Raw genomic sequence first — 6,780 nt, 5'->3', positions numbered from 1 at the left:
TTTACTACCTTGTTGCCCATAGCAACACAGGCTAATACTGAACGCCTTAAGAAACGCTGTCTGACCTCTGAAGTTGCTACAGATTTTATTGTGTATGAACTATACTCCACCACCTATTCTGCCTTCCTCTTGGGATGATTTAGTTGATAACTTTAATACCAAATTAAGAGCAACTATTGATGTCATATCTCCAGTAAAGCTGATAAAGGCCCCATCCAAACGGAGAGCCCCTTGGATGAGTGAGGAAACTAATACATTTAAGAGAAATTGCAGAAAGGCAAAGCGGAAGTGGAGAAAGTCAAAGTTGTAGGTCCATTATGATATTCTGAGAGAGCAACTTGGGATATATAACAAGGCAATTAGAAATGCCAGACGAGCTCATTTTTCTAACTCAGAATCAGAATAACGGCCAGAGTGCTCTTCTCGACCATTGATGGCCTGATGAATCCGACCCCCCGCAAACCTATGTGAACTTTCCTCCACATCTAAATGTGATGAGTTTGAGGCATATTTCAGAGATAAGATAACCAACATTAGGCTGGGTATCAGTCAAGCAAGACCTGATGAGAAGTTTGATGATATGTGCCCTAGTCTACCACGCAAAGGCCCTATGGATTTATTTTCCTTGGTTGACACAGACATGCTCAGGAAAGTGATATCACAACTTAAGCCTTCTACCTGCCTTCTCAATCCTATCCCCACCACCTTCTGTACTATTATGTGTGTTTTTCCGCGTTATTTGTAATTTATTTTGTACATAATGTTTCTGCCATCGTCTCTTATAACCAAAAAGAGCTTCTGGATATCAGGACAGCGATTACTCACCTCGTATTGGACGAAGATCTTTTCTTCAACGAGTCGGACACGAAGGATATTCTACAGACACCCGACAAGGCCCAAATCCCCGTCATTCGCAGGAGAAAGAGACAGAGATATCGTGGACGTAGGTCGGGGTGCCTTGTAAGGATCCGACGGCGAGCGAGTAAACTGCCTCTTCCATCAATCCTATTAGCCAATGTTCAATCATTTGAAAATAAATTAGATGACCTAAGAGTACGGTTATCCTACCAACGGGACATTAAAAACTATAATATCTTACGTTTCACCGAGTCGTGGCTGAACGACGACATGGACAACATACAGCTGACGGGATATACGCTACATCGGCAGGATAGAACGGCTGACTCCGGTAAGACAAGGGGTGGCGGTCTGTGTATATTTGTAAACAACAGCTGGTGCACAAAATCAAATACTAAGGAAGTCTCGAGGTTTTGCTCGCCTGAGGTAGAGTACCTCATGATAAGCTGTAGACCACACTATTTACCAAGAGAGTTTTCATCTATATTTTTCATAGCTGTCTATTTACCACCACAAACCAATGCTGGCCTTAATATTGCACTGAATGAGCTGTATAAGGCCATAAGTGAACAGGAAAACGCTCATCCAGAGGCAGCGCTCCTAGTGGCCGGGGACTTTAATGCAGGGAACCTTAAATCCGTTCTACCTAATTTCTACCAGCATGTTAACTGTGCAACCAGAGGAAAAAAAACTCTAGACCACCTTTACTCCACACACAGAGACACATACAAAGCTCTCCCTTGCCCTCCATTTGGCAAATCTGACCATAACTCTATCCTCCTGATTCCTGCTTATAAGCAAAAACTAAAGCAGGAAGCACCAGTAACTCGGTTAATAAAAAAGTGGTCAGATGACGCAGATGCTAAGCTACAGGACTGTTTTGCTAGCACAGACTGGAACATGTTCCGGGATTCTTCAGATAGCATTGAGGAGTACACCACATCAGTCACTGGCTTCATCAATAAGTGCATCGATGATGTCGTCCCCACAGTGACCGTACGTACATACCCCAACCAGAAGCCATGGATTACAGGAAACATCCGCACTGAGCTAAAGGGTAGAGCTGCCGCTTTCAAGGAGCGGGACTCTAACCCGGACGCTTATAAGAAATCCCGCTATGCCCTCCGACGAGGCATCAAACAGGCAAAGAGTCAATACAGGACTAAGATTGAATCGTACTACACCGGCTCTGACGCTCCGTCGGATGTGGCAAGGCTTCAAAACTATTACAGACTACAAAGGGAAGCACAGCCGCGAGCTGCCCAGTTTACCAATAAAATGGTCTGATGGTGATGTGGATATACTCGGAATACATATCCCAAATGAAATAAATGATCTCACTCCAATACATTTTAATAGAAAGTTAGCAAAAATAGATAAGATCTTGCTACCATGGAAAGGTAAATACCTGTCAATTTGTGGAAAAATCACCCTGATCAACTCTTTAGTAATACCCCAGTTTACCTATTTGCTTATGGTCTTGCCTACGCCTAGCGAACAGTTTTTTTAATTATATGAGAAAAAATATTCCATTTTATTTGGAACGGCAAGCCAGACAAAATTAAACGGGCCTATTTATATAATGAATATGAATAAATTATTAAATATTAAAGCATTAGACCTATCACTAAAAGCTTCAGTCATACAAAAGTTATACTTAAATCCGAATTGGGGCGGCACACAATTGGCCCAGCGTCGTCCAGGGTAGGGGAGGGAGTGGCCGGCAGGGATGTAGCTCAGTTGGTAGAGCATGGCGTTTGCAACGCCAGGGTTGTGGGTTCGATTCCCACGGGGGGGCCAGTATGAAAAAAATAAAATAATAATAATGTATGTTCGATTCCAGTATGAAAAAAAATAATAATAATAATAATGACTAACTCACTAACTGTAAGTCGCTCTGGATAAGAGCATCTGCTAAATGACTAAAATGTAAATGTAAATGTAATGTATGGTTCTCTAGCAAATTAGCAGGAGAGAGAGAGGATATTAACACAGACTGGACCAGATCCACCTGGAACTAAACACAGGAGAGAGAGGATATTAACACAGACTGGACTGGATCCACCTGGAACTAAACACAGGAGAGAGAGAGGATATTAACAAAGACTGGACTGGATCCACCTGGAACTAAACACAGGAGAGAGAGGATATTAACACAGACTGGACTGGATCCACCTGGAACTAAACACAGGAGAGAGAGAGGATATTAACACAGACTGGACTGGATCCACCTGGAACTAAACACAGGCAAGAGAGAGGATATTAACACAGACTGGACCAGATCCACCTGGAACTAAACACAGGAGAGAGAGAGGATATTAACACAGACTGGACTGGATGCACCTGGAACTAAACACAGGAGAGAGAGGATATTAACACAGACTGGACTGGATCCACCTGGAACTAAACACAGGCAAGAGAGGATATTAACACAGACTGGACTGGATCCACCTGGAACTAAACACAGGAGAGAGAGAGGATATTAACACAGACTGGACCAGTATTATAGTACCTGTGGTGTTGAATACTCATAATACATGAGCTGTATCTTATAGTGTTATACAGTATTATAGTACCTGTGGTGTTGGAGGTCTTCACTGCAGAGTAGACTGGATCAGTCTGGAGGAGACGAGACAATGGGTTAAAAACAGAAACACATTGTACTGTGTGTGTGTATGTGTGTGTGTGTGTGTGTGTGTGTGTGTGTGTGTGTGTGTGTGTGTGTGTGAGAGAGTGTACCTCTCCTTCTCCTGGGTTCTGGGTCCTGTGTGAATCTAACGTCAGCATACGTAACATCTCTGGGTTCAGCTGCTACATCATCTTTGTTCCTCTTGCAGAACAGGACCAGTAGAATGATCAGAGAGATGGAGAGAGCCACCAACCCAGACACAGACAGAGGGAGGAGGAGAGAGGGAGGGGGGAGGGGGAGAGAGGGGGAGGAGGCAGAGCCCCTAACTTCACAAACACAAGAGGAAACAACACAGTAAATAGTTATTTTCAAACTGTAATCTGATTAATATTATCTTAGACATATTTATTACTTCTAATGACCAAGCAGTTGGCAGATTAATATTATTTTAGACATAATGGTGGGGTGGGGCACTTGGCAGAGATTATAAGAACACAGGTTATTATGAACATAATGTCTCACCTGTCTCTGTCATCACAGTCATCCGGCTCTCTGGTGATTCTCCTTCAGAGTTGGTACACTTGTAGAGTCCTTCATCTGACTTGGATACTGCAGGGATGGTCATCTCTCCTGTAGTCTCAGTCCTGATGAGGGATCCATCTTTGTAGAAATCAGCTGTGAGGTTAGAGGGAGTTCTCTGATATCTGCAGCGTAGAGTCACTGAATCTCCCTCAGTCACAGGAAGGGCAGGGATCTCCAGGATCACAGCACCAGCTGTATATAATATATAAACATCATATATAAACAGGTCTCTCCAGGATCACAGCACCAGCTGTATATAATATATAAACATCATATATAAACAGGTCTCTCCAGGATCACAGCACCAGCTGTATATAATATATAAACATCATATATAAACAGGTCTCTCCAGGATCACAGCACCAGCTGTATATAATATATAAACATCATATATAAACAGGTCTCTCCAGGATCACAGCACCAGCTGTATATAATATATAAACATCATATATAAACAGGTCTCTCCAGGATTACAGCACCAGCTGTATATAATATATAAACATCATATATAAACAGGTCTCTCAGGATCACAGCACCAGCTGTATATAATATATCAAACATCATATATAAACAGGTCTCTCCAGGATCACAGCACCAGCTGTATATAATATATAAACATCATATATAAACAGGTCTCCCAGGATCACAGCACCAGCTGTATATAATATATAAACATCATATATAAACAGGTCTCTCCAGGATCACAGCACCAGCTGTATATAATATATAAACATCATATATAAACAGGTCTCTCCAGGATCACAGCACCAGCTGTATATAATATATAAACATCATATATAAACAGGTCTCCAGGATCACAGCACCAGCTGTATATAATATATAAACAGGTCTCTCCCAGATCACAGCACCAGCTGTATATAATATATAAACATCATATATAAACAGGTCTCTCCAGGATCACAGCACCAGCTGTATATAATATATAAACAGGTCTCTCCAGGATCACAGCACCACTGTATATAATGATATAAACATCATATATAAACAGGTCTCTCCAGGATCACAGCACCAGCTGTATATAATATATAAACATCATATATAAACAGGTCTCTCCAGGATCACAGCACCAGCTGTATATAATATATAAACATCATATATAAACAGGTCTCTCCAGGATCACAGCACCAGCTGCTATATAATACTATAAACATCATATATAAACAGGTCTCTCCAGGATCACAGCACCAGCTGTATATAATATATAAACATCATATATAAACAGGTCTCTCCAGGATCACAGCACCAGCTGTATATAATATATAAACATCATATATAAACAGGTCTCTCTCCAGGATCACAGCACCAGCTGTATATGAATATATAAACATCATATATAAACAGTCTCTCCAGGATCACAGCACCAGTGTCACGATCGTGGTAATGAACAGACCAAGGCGCAGCGTGATGAACGAACATGTTTTAACTTTATTATCTTTAGTGATAATAGAACACAATCAACAAAACAAGAAAACGACTTCAGTGAAGTCCACGGTAACAATGACGAACACGGAACAAGAACCCACAAACACAAAGGGAAAATAGACAGTATAAATATGGCTCCCAATCAGAGACAACCAACGACAGCTGACACTCGTTGCCTCTGATTGGGAGTCCTCTAGCCAACATAGAAATAAACACACCGAATAACAACATATAAATAAACACATAGAATTAACACACCTTGGCTCAACAACTTCCAGAGTCCCAGAGCCAGGGTGTGACAGTACCCCCTCTAAAGGCGCGGACTGGGACCGCGCCTCCAACCTGAACTAAAACAGGGGAGGGCTGGGCGTGGCCCTCCTCGGCGGCGGTTCTGGCTCCGGCCTTGACCACCACCCTCCAATACACCCCCCATAGCGCCCCTGGTCCAGTCTGGCCCCGCCCGTACTGGAGCTGAACTGGACTTAGCAGGAGCGAAATTAGCTTCAGCTCCATAGTGGAGAGTTGGCTGGTACCTTACCAGGCACCCGGGTGACCAGGCACGGGTTGTGCTGGACTGGACGACGCGCACCCCTGGCGAGTGCGTGGAGTGAGGAACGGGCCTTACCAGGCTGTCGACGCGCACCCCTGGCTTGGTGCGTGGAGAGAACGGGCCTTACCGGGCTGACGACTCCGCACCCTGGCTTAGTGCGTGGAGAGGAACCCGGGCCTACCAGGCTGGACGACTCGCACCCTGGCTTGGTGCGTGGAGGAGGGACGGCCCTTACCAGGCTGGCCAACGCACTCACCCTGGCCTGGTGCGTGGAGGACCGGGCCTTACCAGGCTGACGACGCGCACCCCTGGCTTGGTGCGCGTGAGGGAGGAACGGCTTACCAGGGCTGACGACTCGCACCCCCTGGCCCAGTGCGTGGAGAGGAACGGGCCCTACCAGAGCTGACGTCTCGCACCCCTGGCTTAGTGCGAGTGGCAGGAACAGGCCGGGCCGGCGGGCGATCGCGCACCGTAGACTTGGTGCGAGTGGCAGGAACAGGCCGGGCCGGGCTGGCGTGCGCGTACCGTATACTGTGCGGTGGCAGGAACAGCGGCCGGCTGGCGACACGCACCGTATACTCTGGTGCGAGTGGCAGGAAACAGGCCGGGCCGGGCTGGAGCACGACAGTGGACCGGTGCGTGGAGCAGGGACAGGCCGGACTGGGCTGGCGACTGCACACCGTAGGCTCGGTGCGTGGAGCAGGGACCAGGCCGGACT

General features: G+C 45.3%; 1 long non-coding RNA gene across 1 annotated transcript in view; it reads right to left on the bottom strand.

The window, feature by feature from the left end:
* The window catches only part of LOC123490422, a 7,766-nt gene extending 4,044 nt beyond the window's left edge, over nucleotides 1-3,722 (bottom strand). Inside the window, exons 1-2 of the long non-coding RNA XR_006660947.1 lie at nucleotides 3,598-3,722; nucleotides 3,435-3,477 (exon numbers count right to left, since the gene is read on the bottom strand). This is a non-coding gene — a long non-coding RNA (uncharacterized LOC123490422). The remainder of the gene's footprint in view (nucleotides 1-3,434; nucleotides 3,478-3,597) is intronic.
* Between the last annotated feature and the right edge of the window lie 3,058 nt (nucleotides 3,723-6,780).

Source organism: Coregonus clupeaformis, unplaced genomic scaffold (assembly GCF_020615455.1).
Source record: "Coregonus clupeaformis isolate EN_2021a unplaced genomic scaffold, ASM2061545v1 scaf3917, whole genome shotgun sequence".
Taxonomy (NCBI): domain Eukaryota; kingdom Metazoa; phylum Chordata; class Actinopteri; order Salmoniformes; family Salmonidae; genus Coregonus; species Coregonus clupeaformis.
The sequence above is the reverse complement of the archived record's forward strand: the minus strand, read 5'-3'. Positions and strand labels throughout refer to the sequence as shown.